The sequence below is a fragment of the Rhipicephalus microplus genome, chromosome 3 (genome assembly GCF_043290135.1).
Source record: "Rhipicephalus microplus isolate Deutch F79 chromosome 3, USDA_Rmic, whole genome shotgun sequence".
Lineage (NCBI taxonomy): Eukaryota > Metazoa > Arthropoda > Arachnida > Ixodida > Ixodidae > Rhipicephalus > Rhipicephalus microplus.
Window position 1 is genome coordinate 158,251,630 of NC_134702.1, and position 14,764 is coordinate 158,266,393.

At 49.7% G+C, this 14,764-nt stretch overlaps 20 non-coding genes across 20 annotated transcripts; 14 read left to right on the forward strand and 6 right to left on the reverse strand.

Annotated features, from left to right (window-relative positions):
• The first annotated feature begins 5 nt into the window (after positions 1-5).
• On the forward strand, positions 6-77 carry TRNAE-CUC (transfer RNA glutamic acid (anticodon CUC)). Its single transcript has one exon. It is a non-coding gene; the product is annotated as a tRNA-Glu (tRNA).
• An 843-nt stretch (positions 78-920) lies between these two features.
• On the forward strand, positions 921-992 carry TRNAE-CUC (transfer RNA glutamic acid (anticodon CUC)). The gene has a single exon. It is a non-coding gene; the product is annotated as a tRNA-Glu (tRNA).
• A 113-nt stretch (positions 993-1,105) lies between these two features.
• On the forward strand, positions 1,106-1,177 carry TRNAE-CUC (transfer RNA glutamic acid (anticodon CUC)). Its single transcript has one exon. It is a non-coding gene; the product is annotated as a tRNA-Glu (tRNA).
• Positions 1,178-1,658: 481 nt separating this feature from the next.
• On the forward strand, positions 1,659-1,730 carry TRNAE-CUC (transfer RNA glutamic acid (anticodon CUC)). The gene has a single exon. It is a non-coding gene; the product is annotated as a tRNA-Glu (tRNA).
• Positions 1,731-2,295: 565 nt separating this feature from the next.
• Positions 2,296-2,367, forward strand: TRNAA-CGC (transfer RNA alanine (anticodon CGC)). The gene has a single exon. It is a non-coding gene; the product is annotated as a tRNA-Ala (tRNA).
• Positions 2,368-3,587: 1,220 nt separating this feature from the next.
• On the forward strand, positions 3,588-3,659 carry TRNAE-CUC (transfer RNA glutamic acid (anticodon CUC)). Its single transcript has one exon. It is a non-coding gene; the product is annotated as a tRNA-Glu (tRNA).
• Positions 3,660-4,684: 1,025 nt separating this feature from the next.
• Positions 4,685-4,756, forward strand: TRNAE-CUC (transfer RNA glutamic acid (anticodon CUC)). Its single transcript has one exon. It is a non-coding gene; the product is annotated as a tRNA-Glu (tRNA).
• Positions 4,757-5,791: 1,035 nt separating this feature from the next.
• TRNAA-CGC (transfer RNA alanine (anticodon CGC)) lies at positions 5,792-5,863 on the forward strand. Its single transcript has one exon. It is a non-coding gene; the product is annotated as a tRNA-Ala (tRNA).
• Positions 5,864-6,347: 484 nt separating this feature from the next.
• TRNAE-CUC (transfer RNA glutamic acid (anticodon CUC)) lies at positions 6,348-6,419 on the forward strand. Its single transcript has one exon. It is a non-coding gene; the product is annotated as a tRNA-Glu (tRNA).
• A 1,221-nt stretch (positions 6,420-7,640) lies between these two features.
• Positions 7,641-7,712, forward strand: TRNAE-CUC (transfer RNA glutamic acid (anticodon CUC)). Its single transcript has one exon. It is a non-coding gene; the product is annotated as a tRNA-Glu (tRNA).
• A 298-nt stretch (positions 7,713-8,010) lies between these two features.
• TRNAE-CUC (transfer RNA glutamic acid (anticodon CUC)) lies at positions 8,011-8,082 on the forward strand. Its single transcript has one exon. It is a non-coding gene; the product is annotated as a tRNA-Glu (tRNA).
• A 1,239-nt stretch (positions 8,083-9,321) lies between these two features.
• TRNAE-UUC (transfer RNA glutamic acid (anticodon UUC)) lies at positions 9,322-9,393 on the forward strand. Its single transcript has one exon. It is a non-coding gene; the product is annotated as a tRNA-Glu (tRNA).
• A 753-nt stretch (positions 9,394-10,146) lies between these two features.
• TRNAE-CUC (transfer RNA glutamic acid (anticodon CUC)) lies at positions 10,147-10,218 on the forward strand. Its single transcript has one exon. It is a non-coding gene; the product is annotated as a tRNA-Glu (tRNA).
• A 665-nt stretch (positions 10,219-10,883) lies between these two features.
• Positions 10,884-10,955, forward strand: TRNAE-CUC (transfer RNA glutamic acid (anticodon CUC)). Its single transcript has one exon. It is a non-coding gene; the product is annotated as a tRNA-Glu (tRNA).
• A 1,098-nt stretch (positions 10,956-12,053) lies between these two features.
• Positions 12,054-12,125, reverse strand: TRNAE-CUC (transfer RNA glutamic acid (anticodon CUC)). Its single transcript has one exon. It is a non-coding gene; the product is annotated as a tRNA-Glu (tRNA).
• Positions 12,126-12,235: 110 nt separating this feature from the next.
• On the reverse strand, positions 12,236-12,307 carry TRNAE-CUC (transfer RNA glutamic acid (anticodon CUC)). Its single transcript has one exon. It is a non-coding gene; the product is annotated as a tRNA-Glu (tRNA).
• A 299-nt stretch (positions 12,308-12,606) lies between these two features.
• Positions 12,607-12,678, reverse strand: TRNAE-CUC (transfer RNA glutamic acid (anticodon CUC)). Its single transcript has one exon. It is a non-coding gene; the product is annotated as a tRNA-Glu (tRNA).
• A 482-nt stretch (positions 12,679-13,160) lies between these two features.
• TRNAE-UUC (transfer RNA glutamic acid (anticodon UUC)) lies at positions 13,161-13,232 on the reverse strand. Its single transcript has one exon. It is a non-coding gene; the product is annotated as a tRNA-Glu (tRNA).
• Positions 13,233-13,530: 298 nt separating this feature from the next.
• Positions 13,531-13,602, reverse strand: TRNAE-CUC (transfer RNA glutamic acid (anticodon CUC)). Its single transcript has one exon. It is a non-coding gene; the product is annotated as a tRNA-Glu (tRNA).
• Positions 13,603-13,715: 113 nt separating this feature from the next.
• Positions 13,716-13,787, reverse strand: TRNAE-CUC (transfer RNA glutamic acid (anticodon CUC)). The gene has a single exon. It is a non-coding gene; the product is annotated as a tRNA-Glu (tRNA).
• Between the last annotated feature and the right edge of the window lie 977 nt (positions 13,788-14,764).

Consider the following 14,764-nt stretch of genomic DNA (forward strand, 5'->3'; position numbering starts at 1 on the left):
CGTTCTTCGGCATGGTCTAGTGGCTAGGATACCTGGCTCTCACCCAGGAGGCCCGGGTTCTATTCCCGGTGTCGAAGGTATTTTATTTTATCTGCTGTCATGAAGTCTCCAATTTGTGCATGGTATGCAACTTCAATTGTTTTACCCTGTTGGCCGAATGGCTAAGTGATCTCTCCGTCCCTCTGCGTTCTCCGGCATGGTCTAGTGTCTAGGATACCTGGCTCTCACTCAGGAGGCCCGGTGGCGATTCCCAGTGTCGGAAGTATTTTCTTTTATCCGCAATCATCAATTCTCCAATTTGCGCACGCTATGTAACTTCAATAAATTTACCTTTTGGCCGAATGACTAAGCAATCGCTCCGCCCCTCTCCGGCACGGTCTAGTGGCTCGGATACCTGGCTCTCACCCAGGAGGCCCGGGTACGATTCCCGGTGTCGGAAGTATTTTTTTTATCTACTATCATCAAGTCTCCAATTCGCGTACGGTATGTAACTTCAATAGTTTTACCCTGTTGGCCGAATGGCTAAGCGATGTCTCCGTCCCTCTCCATTCTCCGGCATGGTCTAGTGTCTAGGATACTAGTTCTCACCCAGTAGGCCCGGTTGCGATTCCCGGTGTCGGAACGATTTTATTTTATTTGCTGTCATCAAGTCTCCAATTTGCGCAAGGTATGCAACTTCAATAGTTTTACCCTGTTGGCCGAATGGCTAAGCGATCTCTCCTTCCCACTAAGTTCTCTGGCATGGTCCAGTGTCTAGGATTCCTGGCTCTCACCCAAGAGGCCCGGGAGCGACTTCCGGTGTCGGAAGTATTTTCTTTTATCAGCTATCATCAAGGCTCAAATTTGCGCACGCAATATACCTTCAATACTTTTACCCTGTTGGGCGAATGGCTAAGCAATCGCTCCGTCCCTCCCCGTTCTTCGGCATGGTCTAGTGGCTAGGATACCTGGCTCTCACCCAGGAGGCCCGGGTTCGATTCCCGGTGACGGAAGTATTTTCGTTTATCTGCTGTCATCAAGTCTCCAATTTGCGCACGCTATGTATCTTCAATAGTTTTACTCAGTTAGCCGAATGGCTAAGCGATCACTCCGTCCCTCTCTGTTCTCCGGTATGGTCTAGTGGCTAGGATACCTGGCTCTCACCCAGGAGGCCCGGGTTCGATTCCCTGTATCGGAAGTATTTTCTTTTATATGCTGTCATCAATTCTCTAATTTGCGCATGGTAGGTAACTTCAATTGTTTTACCCTGTTGGCCGAATGGCTAAACGTGCGCTCCGTCCCTCTGCGTTCTGCGGCATGGTCTAGTGGCTAGGATACCTGGCTCTCACCCAGGAGGCCCGGGTTCGATTTGCGGTGTCGGAAGTTTTTTCTTTTATCTGCTGACATCAATTCTTCAATTTGCGCACGGTATGTATTTTCAATTGTTTTACTCTGTTGGCCGAATGGCTAAGCGATCGCTCCGTCCCTCTGCGTTCTCTGGCATGGTCTAGTGGCTTGAATACCTGGCTCTCACCCAGGAGGCCCGGGTACGACTCCCGGTGTCGGAAGTACTTTCTTTAATCTGCTATTATCGTCTCCAATTTACGCACGCTATGTAACTTCAATAATTTTACCCTGTTCGCCGAATGGCTAAGCGATCGCTCCGTCTCTCTTCGTTCTCCGGTATGGTCTAGTGGCTAGGATACCTGGCTCTCACCCAGCAGGCCCGGGTTCGATTCCCGGTGTCGGAAGTATTTTCTTTTATCTGCTGTCATCAAGTCTCTAATTTGCGCATGGTATGTAACTTCAAATGTTTTACCCTATTGGCCGAATGGCTAAGCGCTCGCTCCGTCACTCTCCGTTCTCCGGCATGGTCTAGTGGCTAGGTACCTGCTCTCACCCAGGAGGCCCGGGTTCGATTCCCAGTGTCGGAAGTACTTCTTTTATCTGCTATCTTCAAGTCTCCAGTTCGCGCACGCTATATAACTTCATTACTTTTACCTTGTTGGGCGAATCGCTAAGCGATCGCTCCGTCCCTCTCCGTTCTCCAGCATGGTCTAGTGTTCAGGATACCTGTCTCTCACCCAGGAGGCCCGGTTGCAATTCCCGGTGTCAGAAGTATTTTCTTTTATCTGCTATCATCAAGTCTCCAATTTCCGCACGCTATGTAACTTCAATACTTTTACCTTGTTGGCCGAATCGCTAAGCGATCGCTCCGTCCTTTTCCGTTCTCCGGCATTTGCGCACGCTATGTAACTTCAATACTTTTACCTTGTTGGCCGAATCGCTAAGCGATCGCTCCGCCTTTTTCCGTTCTCCGGCATGGTCTAGTGGCAAGGATACCTGGCTCGCACCCAGGAGGCCCGGGTGCGACTTCCGGTGTCGGAAGTATTTTCTTTTAACAGCTATCATCAAGGCTCCAATTTGCGCACGCAATATACCTTCAATATTTTTACCCTGTTGGCCGAATGGCTAAGCAATCGCTCCGTCCCTCCCCGTTCTTCGGCATGGTCTAGTGGCTAGGATACCTGGCTCTCACCCAGGTAGCTCGGGTTCGATTCCCGGTGACGGAAGTATTTTCTTTTATCTGCTGTCATCAAGTCTCCAATTTGCACACGCCATGTATCTTCAATAGTTTTACTCAGTTGGCCGAATGGCTAAGCGATCGCACCGTCCCTCTCTGTTCTCCGGCGTGGTCTACTGGCTTGGATACCTGGCTCTCACCCAGGAGGCCCGGGTACGATTCCCGGGGTCGGAAGTATTTTCTTTTATCTGCTATTATCAAGTCTCCAATTTACGCACGCTATGCAACTTTAATAATTTTACCCTATTGGGCAAATGGCTAAGCGATCGCTCCATCCCTTTCCGTTCTCGGCGTGGTCTAGTGGCTAGTATACCTGGCCCTCACCCAGGAGGCCTGGGTTCGATTCCCAGTGTCGGAAGTATTTTCTTTTATGTGCTGTCATCAAGTCCCCAATTTGCGCGCGGTATGTAACTTGAATAGTTTTACCCTGTTGGCCGAATGGCTAAGCGATCTCTCCGTCCCTCTCCGTTCTCCGACATGGTCTAGTGTCTAGGATACCTGGCTCTCACCCAGGAAGCCCGGGTACGATTCCCGGTGTCGGAAGTATTTTCTTTTATCTGCTATCATCAAGTCTTCGATTTGCGTGCGCTTTGTAACTTCAATACTTTTACCCTGTGTGCCGAATGGCTAAACGTGCGCTCCGTCCCTCTGCGTTCTGCGGCATGGTCTAGTGGCGAGGATACCTGGCTCTCACCCAGGAGGCCCGGGTTCGATTTGCGGTGTCGGAAGTTTTTTCTTTTATCTGCTGACATCAAGTCTTAAATTTGCGCACGGTATGTATTTTCAATTGTTTTACTCTGTTGGCCGAATGGCTAAGCGATCGCTCCGGCCCTCTCCGTTCTCCGGCATGGTCTAGTGGCTTGAATACCTGGCTCTCACCCAGGAGGCCCGGGTACGACTCCCGGTGTCGGAAGTACTTTCTTTAATCTGCTATTATTGTCTCCAATTTACGCACGCTATGTAACTTCAATAATTTTACCCTGTTCGCCGAATGGCTAAGCGATCGCTCCGTCTCTCTTCGTTCTCCGGTATGGTCTAGTGGCTAGGATACCTGGCTCTCACCCAGGAGGCCCGGGTTCGATTCCCGGTGTCGGAAGTATTTTCTTTTATCTGCTGTCATCAAGTCTCTAATTTGCGCATGGTATGTAACTTCAAATGTTTTACCCTATTGGCCGAATGGCTAAGCGATCGCTCCGTCACTCTCCATTCTCCGGCATGGTCTAGTGGGTAGGTACCTGCTCTCACCCAGGAGGCCCGGGTTCAATTCCCAGTGTCGGAAGTACTTCTTTTATCTGCTATCTTCAAGTCTCCAGTTTGCGCACGCTATATAACTTCATTACTTTTACCTTGTTGGGCGAATCGCTAAGCGATCGCTCCGTCCCTCTCCGTTCTACCGCATGGTCTAGTAGCTAGGATATCTGGCTCTCACCCAGGAGGCCTGGGTTCGATTCCCCGTGTCGAAGGTATTTTATTTTATCGGCTGTCATCAATTCTCCAATTAGCGCACGCTATATAACTTCAATAAATTTACCTTTTGGCCGAATGACTAAGCAATCGCTCCGCCCCTCTCCGGCACGGTCTAGTGGCTCGGATACCTGGCTCTCACCCAGGAGGCCCGGGTACGATTCCCGGTGTCGGAAGTATTTTTTTTATCTACTATCATCAAGTCTCCAATTCGCGTACGGTATGTAACTTCAATAGTTTTACCCTGTTGGCCGAATGGCTAAGCGATGTCTCCGTCCCTCTCCATTCTCCGGCATGGTCTAGTGTCTAGGATACTAGTTCTCACCCAGTAGGCCCGGTTGCGATTCCCGGTGTCGGAACGATTTTATTTTATTTGCTGTCATCAAGTCTCCAATTTGCGCAAGGTATGCAACTTCAATAGTTTTACCCTGTTGGCCGAATGGCTAAGCGATCTCTCCTTCCCACTAAGTTCTCTGGCATGGTCCAGTGTCTAGGATTCCTGGCTCTCACCCAAGAGGCCCGGGAGCGACTTCCGGTGTCGGAAGTATTTTCTTTTATCAGCTATCATCAAGGCTCAAATTTGCGCACGCAATATACCTTCAATACTTTTACCCTGTTGGGCGAATGGCTAAGCAATCGCTCCGTCCCTCCCCGTTCTTCGGCATGGTCTAGTGGCTAGGATACCTGGCTCTCACCCAGGAGGCCCGGGTTCGATTCCCGGTGACGGAAGTATTTTCGTTTATCTGCTGTCATCAAGTCTCCAATTTGCGCACGCTATGTATCTTCAATAGTTTTACTCAGTTAGCCGAATGGCTAAGCGATCACTCCGTCCCTCTCTGTTCTCCGGCATGGTCTAGTTGCTTGGATACCTGGCTCTCATCCAGGAGGCCCGGGTACGATTCCTGGGGTCGGAAGTATTTTCTTTTATCTGCTATTATCAAGTCTCCAATTTACGCACGCTATGTAACTTTAATAATTTTACCCTATAGGGCAAATGGCTAAGCGATCGCTCCATCCCTTTCCGTTCTCGGCGTGGTCTAGTGGCTAGTATACCTGGCCCTCACCCAGGAGGCCTGGGTTCGATTCCAAGTGTCGGAAGTATTTTCTTTTATGTGCTGTCATCAAGTCTCCAATTTGCGCGCGGTATGTAAGTTCAATAGTTTTACTCTGTTGGCCGAATGGGTAAGCGATCACTCCGTCCCTCTCCGTTCTCCGGCATGGTCTAGTGTCTAGAATACCTGGCTCTCACCCTTGAAGCCCGGGTACGATTCCCGGTGTCGGAAGTATTTTCTTTTATCTGCTATCATCAAGTCTTCGATTTGCGTGCGCTATGTACCTTCAATACTTTTACCCTGTGTGCCAAATGGCTAAACGTGCGCTCCGTCCCTCTTCGTTCTGCGGCATGGTCTAGTGCCTAGGATACCTGGCTCTCACCCAGGAGGCCCGGGTTCGATTTGCGGTGTTTGAAGTATTTTTTTATCTGATATCATCAAGTCTCCAATTCGCGCACGGTATGTAATTTCAATAGTTTTACCCTGTTGGCCGAATGGCTAAGCGATCTCTTCGTCCCACTCAGTTCTCCGGCATGGTCTAGTGTCTAGGATTCCTGGCTCTCACCCAGGAGGCCCGGTTGCGATTCCCGGTGTCGGAAGTATTTTCTTTTATCTGCTATTATCAAGTCTCCCATTTTCGCACGCTATGTAACTTCAATACTTTTACCATGTTGGCCGAATCGCTAAGCGATCGCTCCGTCCTTTTCCGTTCTCCGGCATGGTCTAGTGGCTAGGATACCTGGCTCGCACCCAGGAGGCCCGGGTGCGATTTCCGGTGTCGGAAGTATTTTCTTTTATCTGCTATCATCAAGTCTCCAATTTGCGCACGCTATGTAACTTCAATAATTTTACCTTGTTGGCCGAATCTCTAAGCGATCGCTCCGTCCTTTTCTGTTCACCGGCATGGTCTAGTGGCTAGGATACCTGGCTCTCACCCAGGAGGCCCGGGTGCGATTTCCAGTTTTCGGAAGTAATTTCTTTTATCAGCTGTCTTCAAATCTCCAATTTGCGCACGCTATGTAACTTCAATAGTTTTACCTTGTTGGCCGAATCTCTAAGCGATCGCTCCGTCCTTTTCCGTTCACCGGCATGGTCTAGTGGCTAGGATACCTGGCTCGCACCCAGGGGGCCCGGGTGCGATTTCCGGTCTCAGAAGTAATTTCTTTTATCAGCTGTCTTCAACTCTCCAATTTGCGCACGCAATATAACTTCAATAGTTTTACCCTGTTGGCCGAATGGCTAGGCAATCGCTCCGTCCCTCTTCGTTCTTCGGCATGGTCTAGTGGCTAGGATATCTGGCTCTCACCCAGGAGGCCCGGGTTCTATTCCTGGTGTCGAAGGTATTTTGTTTTATCTGCTGTCATGAAGTCTCATATTTGTGCATGGTATGCAACTTCAATTGTTTTACCCTGTTGGCCGAACGGCTAAGTGATCTTTCCGTCCCTCTCCGTTCTCCGGCATGGTCTAGTGTCTAGGATACCTGGCTCTCACTCAGGAGGCCCGGTGGCGATTCCCGGTGTCGGAAGTATTTTCTTTTATCTGCTGTCATCAAGTCTCCAATTTACGCACGCTATGTAACTTCTATAGTTTTACCCTGTTGGCCAAATGGCTAAGCGATCGCTCCATTCCTTTCCGTTCTCGGCGTGGTCTTGTGGCTAGTATACCTGGAACTCACCCACGATGCCTGGGTTCGATTCCCGGTGTCGGAAGTATTTTCTTTTGTGTGCTGTCATCAAGTCTCCAATTTGCGCGTGGTATGTAACTTCAATAGTTTTACCCTGTTGGCTGAATGGCTAAGCGATCTCTCCGTCCTTCTCCGTTCTCCGGCATGGTCTAGTGTCTAGGATACTGGTTCTCACCCAGTAGGCCCGGTTGCAATTCCCGGTGTCGGAAGTATTTTATTTTATCTGCTGTCATCAAGTCTCCAATTTGCGCACGGTATGCAACTTCAATAGTTTTACCCTGTTGGCCGAATGGCTAAGCGATCTCTTCGTCCCACTCAGTTCTCCGGCATGGTCTAGTGTCTAGGATTCCTGGCTCTCACCCAGGAGGCCCGGTTGCAATTCCCGGTGTCGGAAGTATTTTCTTTTATCTGCTATTATCAAGTCTCCCATTTGCGCACGCTATGTAACTTCAATACTTTTACCTTGTTGGCCGAATCGCTAAGCGATCGCTCCGTTCTTTTCCGTTCTCCGGCATGGTCTAGTGGCTAGAATACCTGGCTCGCACCCAGGAGGCCCGGGTGCGATTTCCGGTGTCGGAAGTATTTTCTTTTATCTGCTATCATCAAGTCTTCAATTTGCGCACGCTATGTAACTTCAATAATTTTACCTTGTTGGCCGAATCTCTAAGCGATCGCTCCGTCCTTTTCCGTTCACCGGCATGGTCTAGAGGCTAGGATACCTGGCTCGCACCCAGGAGGCCCGGGTGCGATTTCCGGATTCGGAAGTAATTTCTTTTATCAGCTGTCTTCAAATCTCCAATTTGCGCACGCAATATAACTTCAATACTTTTACCCTGTTGGCCGAATGGCTAGGCAATCTCTCCGTCCCTCTTCGTTCTTCGGCATGGTCTAGTGGCTAGGATACCTGGCTCTCACCCAGGAGGCCCGGGTTCTATTCCCGGTGTCGAAGGTATTTTATTTTATCTGCTGTCATGAAGTCTCCAATTTGTGCATGGTATGCAACTTCAATTGTTTTACCCTGTTGGCCGAATGGCTAAGTGATCTCTCCGTCCCTCTGCGTTCTCCGGCATGGTCTAGTGTCTAGGATACCTGGCTCTCACTCAGGAGGCCCGGTGGCGATTCCCAGTGTCGGAAGTATTTTCTTTTATCCGCAATCATCAATTCTCCAATTTGCGCACGCTATGTAACTTCAATACTTTTACCTTGTTGGCCGAATCGCTAAGCGATCGCTCCGTCGCTCTCTGTTCTTCGGCATGGTCTAGTGGCTAGGATACCTGGCTCTCACCCAGGAGGCCCGGGTTCGATTCCCGGTGTCGAAGGTATTTTCTTTTATCTGCTGTCATCAAGTCTCCAATTTACGCACGCTATGTAACTTCAATAATTTTACCCTGTTGGCCAAATGGCTAAGCGATCGCTCCATTCCTTTCCGTTCTCGGCGTGGTCTTGTGGCTAGTATACCTGGCCCTCACCCACGAGGCCTGGGTTCGATTCCCGGTGTCGGAAGTATTTTCGTTTGTGTGCTGTCATCAAGTCACCAATTTGCGCGCGGTATGTAACTTCAACAGTTTTACCCTGTTGGCCGAATGGCTAAGCGATCGCTCCGTCCCTCTCTGTTCTCCGGTATGGTCTAGTGTCTAGGATACCTGGCTCTCACCGTGGAAGCCCGGGTACGATTCCTGGTGTCGGAAGTATTTTCTTTTATCTGCTGACATCAAGTCTTCAATTTGCGCACGGTATGTAACTTCAATAGTTTTACCCTGTTGGCCGAATGGCTAAGCGATCGCTCCGTCCTTCTCCGTTCACCGGCATGGTCTAGTGTCTAGGATACCTGGCTCTCACCCAGGAAGCCCGGGTACGATTCCTGGTGTCGGAAGTATTTTCTTTTATCTGCTATCATCAAGTCTTCGATTTGCGTACGCTATGCAATTTACGCACGCTATGTAACTTCAATAATTTTACCCTGTTGGCCAAATGGCTAAGCGATCGCTCCATTCCTTTCCGTTCTCGGCGTGGTCTTGTGGCTAGTATACCTGGCCCTCACCCACGAGGCCTGGGTTCGATTCCCGGTGTCGGAAGTATTTTTGTTTGTGTGCTGTCATCAAGTCACCAATTTGCGCGCGGTATGTAACTTCAATACTTTTACCCTGTGTGCCGAATGGCTAAACGTGCGCTCCGTCCCTCTCCGTTCTGCGGCATGGTCTAGTGGCTAGGATACCTGGCTCTCACCCAGGAGGCCCGGGTTCGATTTGCGGTGTCGGAAGTATTTTCTTTTATCTGCTGACATCAGGTCTTCAATTTGCGCACGGTATGTATTTTCAATAGTTTTACCCTGTTGGCCGAATGGCTAAGCGATCGCTCCGTCTCTCTTCATTCTCCTGTATGGTCTAGTGGCTAGGATACCTGGCTCTCACCGTGGAAGCCCGGGTACGATTCCTGGTGTCGGAAGTATTTTCTTTTATCTACTATCATCAAGTCTCCAATTCGCGCACGCTATGTAACTTCAATACTTTTACCTTGTTGGCCGAATCGCTAAGCGATCGCTCCGTCCTTCTCCGTTCTCCGGCGTGGTCTAGTGGCTAGGATACCTGGCTTTCACCCAGGAGGCTCGGGTTTGATTCCCGGTGTCGGAAGTGTTTTCTTTTATCTGCTGTCTTCAAATCTCCAATTTGCGCACGCTATGTAACTTGAATAGTTTTACCCTGTTGGCTGAATGGCTAAGCGATCGCTCCGTCCCTTTCGGTTCTCGGTGTGGTCTAGTGGCTAGGATACCTTGCTTTCACTCAGGAGGGCCGGGTTCGATTCCCAGTGTACGGAGGTATTTTCTTTTATCTGCTGTCATCAAGTCTTCAATTTGCGCACGCTATGTATCTTCAATAGTTTTACTCAGTTGGCCGAATGGCTAAGCGATTGCTCCGTCCCTCTCCGTTCTCCAGCATGGTCTAGTGTTCAGGATACCTGTCTCTCACCCAGGAGGCCCGGTTGCAATTCCCGGTGTCGGAAGTATTTTCTTTTATCTGCTATCATCAAGTCTCCAATTTGCGCACGCTATGTAACTTCAATACTTTTACCTTGTTGGCCGAATCGCTAAGCGATCGCTCCGTCCTTTTCCGTTCTCCGGCATTTGCGCACGCTATGTAACTTCAATACTTTTACCTTGTTGGCCGAATCGCTAAGCGATCGCTCCGTCCTTTTCCGTTCACCGGCATGGTCTAGTGGCAAGGATACCTGGCTCGCACCCAGGAGGCCCGGGTGCGACTTCCGGTGTCGGAAGTATTTTCTTTTATCAGCTATCATCAAGGCTCCAATTTACGCACGCAATATACCTTCAATACTTTTACCCTGTTGGCCGAATGGCTAAGCGATCGCACCGTCCCTCTCTGTTCTCCGGCGTGGTCTAGTGGCTTGGATACCTGGCTCTCACCCAGGAGGCCCGGGTACAATTCCCGGGGTCGGAAGTATTTTCTTTTATCTGCTATTATCAAGTCTCCAATTTATGCACGCTATGCAACTTTAATAATTTTACCCTGTTGGGCAAATGGCTAAGCGATCGCTCCATCCCTTTCCTTTCTCGGCGTGGTCTAGTGGCTAGTATACCTGGCCCTCACCCAGGAGGCCTGGGTTCGATTCCCAGTGTCGGAAGTATTTTCTTTTATGTGCTGTCATCAAGTCCCCAATTTGCGCGCGGTATGTAACTTCAATAGTTTTACCCTGTTTGCCGAATGGCTAAGTGATCTCTCCGTCCCTCTCCGTTCTCCGGCATGATCTAGTGTCTAGGATACCTGGCTCTCACCCAGAAAGCCCGGGTACGATTCCCGGTGTCGGAAGTATTTTCTTTTATCTGCTATCATCAAGTCTTCGATTTGCGTGCGCTATGTAACTTCAATACTTTTACCCTGTGTGCCGAATGGCTAAACGTGCGCTCCGTCCCTCTGCTTTCTGCGGCATGGTCTAGTGGCTTGAATACCTGGCTCTCACCCAGGAGGCCCAGGTACGATTCCCGGTGTCGGAAGTACTTTCTTTAATCTGCTATTATCGTCTCCAATTTACGCACGCTATGTAACTTCAATAATTTTACCTTGTTGGCCGAATGGCTAAGCGATCGCTCCGTCTCTCTTCGTTCTCCGGTATGGTCTAGTGGCTAGGATACCTGGCTCTCACCCATGAGGCCAGGGTTCGATTCCCGGTGTCGGAAGTATTTTCTTTTATCTGCTGTAATCAAGTCTCTAATTTGCGCATGGTATGTAACTTCAAATGTTTTACCCTATTGGCCGAATGGCTAAGCGATCGCTCCATCACTCTCCGTTCTCCGGCATGGTCTAGTGGCTAGGTACCTGCTCTCACCCAGGAGGCCCGGGTTCGATTCCCAGTGTCGGAAGTACTTCTTTTATCTGCTATCTTCAAGTCTCCAGTTCGCGCACGCTATATAACTTCATTACTTTTACCTTGTTGGGCGAATCGCTAAGCGATCGCTCCGTCCCTCTCCGTTCTACCGCATCGTCTAGTAGCTAGGATATCTGGCTCTCACCCAGGAGGCCTGGGTTCAATTCCCCGTATCGAAGGTATTTTATTTTATCGGCTGTCATCAAGTCTCCTATTAGCGCACGCTATAAAACTTCAATAATTTTACCTTTTGGCCGAATGACTAAGCGATCGCTCCGCCCCTCTCCGGCACGGTCTAGTGGCTCGGATACCTGGCTCTCACCCAGGAGGCCCGGGTACGATTCCCGGTGTCGGAAGTATTTTCTTTTATCTGCTATCATCAAGTCTCCAATTCGCGTACGGTATGTAACTTCAATATTACCCTGTTGGCCGAATGGTTAAGCGATCGCTCCGTCCCTCTCCATTCTCCGGCATAGTCTAGTGGCTAGGATACCTGGCTCTCCACTAGGATGCCCGGGTTCGATTCCCGGTGTCTAAGGTATTTTCTTTTATCTGCTGTCATCAAGTCTTCAATTCGCGCACGGTATGTAATTTCAATACATACACGCCGGAGAACGCGGAGGGACGGAGTGATCGCTTAGCGATTCGGCCAAAAGGGTAAACGTATCGAAGTTACATAGCATGCGCAAATTGGAGACTTGATGATAGCAGATAAAAGAAAATACTTCCGACACCGGGAATCAAAGCCGGGTCTCCAGGGTGAGAGTCAGATATTCTAGCGTCTAGGCCACGCCGGAGAACGGAGAGGGACGGAGCGATCGCTTAGCCATTTGACCAACAGGGTAAAACTTTTGAAGTTACATACCATGCGCAAATTAGAGACTTGATGACAGCAGATAAAAGAAAAAACTTCCGACACCGGGAATCGTACCCGGGCCTCCTGGGTGAGAGCCAGGTATCCTAGCCACTAGACCATGCCGGAGAATGAAGAGGGACGAAGCGATCACTTAGCCATTCGGCCAACAGGGTAAAAGTATTGAAGGTACATAGCGTGCGTAAACTGGAGACTTGATAATAGCAGATAAAAAATACTTCCGACACCGGGAATCGTACTCGGGCCTCCTGGGTGAGAGCCAGGTATCCTAGCCACTAGACCATGCCGGAAAAGGAAGAAGGACGGAGCGATCGCTTAGCCATTTGGCCAACAGGGTAAAACTGTTGAAGTTACATAGCGTGCTCAAATTGGACCCTTGATGATAGCAGATAAAAAATACTTCCGACACCGGGAATCGGACGCGGGCCTCTTCGGTGAGAGCGCCATAGGTATCCTAGACACTAGACCATGCTGTAGAACGGAGAGGGACGGAGCGATCGCTTAGCTATTCGGCCAACAGGGTAAAAGTATTGAAGATATACAGCGTTCGCAAATTGGAGGCTTGATGATAGCAGATAAAAGAAAATACTTCCGACACCGCGAATTGAACCCGGGTCTCCTGGGTGAGAGCTAGGTATCCTAGCCACTAGACCATGCCGGAGAACGGAGAGGGATGGAGCCATCCCTTAGCCATTCGGGCAACCGGGTAAAAGTATTGAAGTTACATACCGTGCGCAAATTGGAGGCTTGATATTAGCAGATAAAAAATACTTCCGACACCGGGAATCGTACCCAGGCCACCTGGGTGAGAGCCAGGTATCCAAGCCACTAGACCATGCCAGAGAACGGAGAGGTACGGAGCGATCGCTTAGCCATTCGGCCAACAGGGTGAAACTATTCAAGTTATATAGCATGCGCAAATTGGAGACTTGATGATAGCAGATAAAAAAATACTTCCGACACCGGGAATCGGACGCGGGCCTCCTGGGTGAGAGCGCCATAGGTATCCTAGACACTAGACCATGCTGTAGAACGGAGAGGGACGGAGCGATCGCTTAGCCATTCGGTCAACAGGGTAAAACTATTGAAGTTACATAGCGTGCGCAAATTGGAGACTTGATGACAGCAGATAAAAGAAAATACTTCCGACACCGGGAATCGAAACCGGGCCTCCTGGGTGAAAGCCAGGTATCCTACCCACTAGACCATGCCGGAGAACGGAGAAGGACGGAGCGATCGCTAAGCCATTCGGCCAACAAGGTAGAAGTATTGAAGATACATAGCGTGCGCAATTTGGAGACTTGATGATAGCTGATAAAAGAAAATACTCCCGACCCCGGGAATCGCAACCGGGCCTCCTGGGTGAGAGCCAGGTATCCTTGACAATAGACCATGCCGGGGAGCGGAGAGGGACGGTGAGATCGCTTAGCCATTCGGCAAACAGGGTCAAACTATTGAAGTTACATACCGTGCGCAAATTGGAGACTTGATGACAGCAGATAAAAGAAAAAACTTCCGACACCGGGAATCGAACCCGGGCCTCCTGGGTGAGAGCCAGGTATCCTAGCCACTAGACCATACCAGAGAATGGAGAGGGACGGAGCGATCGCTTAGCGATTTGGCCAACAGGGTAAAAGTATTGAAGTTACATAGCGTGCGCAAATTGGAGACTTGATGATAGCAGATAAAAGAAAATACTTCCGACACCGGGAATCGAACCCGGGCCTCCTGGGTGAGAGCCAGGTATCCTAGCTACTAGACCATGCCGGAGAACGGAGAGGGACGGAGCGATCGCTTAGCCATTTGGCCAACAGGGTAAAAGTATTGAAGTTAAATAGCGTGCGTAAATTGGATACTTGATAATAGCAGATAAAAAATACTTCCGACACCGGGAATCGTACCCGGGCCTCCTGGGTGAGAGCCAGTTGTCCAAGCCACTAGACCATGCCAAAGAACGGAGAGGGACGGAGCGATCGCTTAGCCATTCGGCCAACAGGGTGAAACTATTCAAGTTACATACCGTGCGCAAATTGGAGACTTGATGACAGCAGATAAAAGAATACTTCCAACACCAAGAATCGAACCAGGGTCTCCTGGGTGAGAGCCAGATATCCTAGCCACTAGACCACGCCGGAGAACGGAGAGGGACGGAGCGATCGCTTAGATATTCGGCCAACAGGGGAAAAGTATTGAAGTTACAAAGCATGCGCAAATTGGAGGCTTGAAGACAGCAGATAAAAGAAAATACTTCCTACACCGGGAATCGAATCCAGGCCTCCTGGGTGAGAGCTAGGTATTCTAGCCACTAGACCATGCCGGAGAACGGAGAGGGACTGAGCGATCGTTTAGCCATTCGGCCAACAGGGTAAAAGTATTGAAGTTATATAGTATGCGCAAATTGGGGACTTGATGATAGCAGATAAAAAAATACTTCCGACACCGGGAATCGCACGCGGGCCTCCTGGGTGCGAGCCAGGTATCCAAGCCACTAGACCATGCCAGAGAACGGAGAGGGACAGAGCGATCGCTTAGCCATTCTGCCAACAGGGTAAAAGTATTGAAGTTATATAGCATGCGCAAATTGGAGACTTGATGATAGCAGATGAAAAAATACTTTCGACACCGGGAATCGGACGCGGGCCTCCTGGGTGAGAGCGCCATAGGTATCCTAGACACTAGACCATGCTATAGAATGGAGAAGGACGGAGCGATCGCTTAGCCATTCGGCCAACAGGGTAAAACTATTG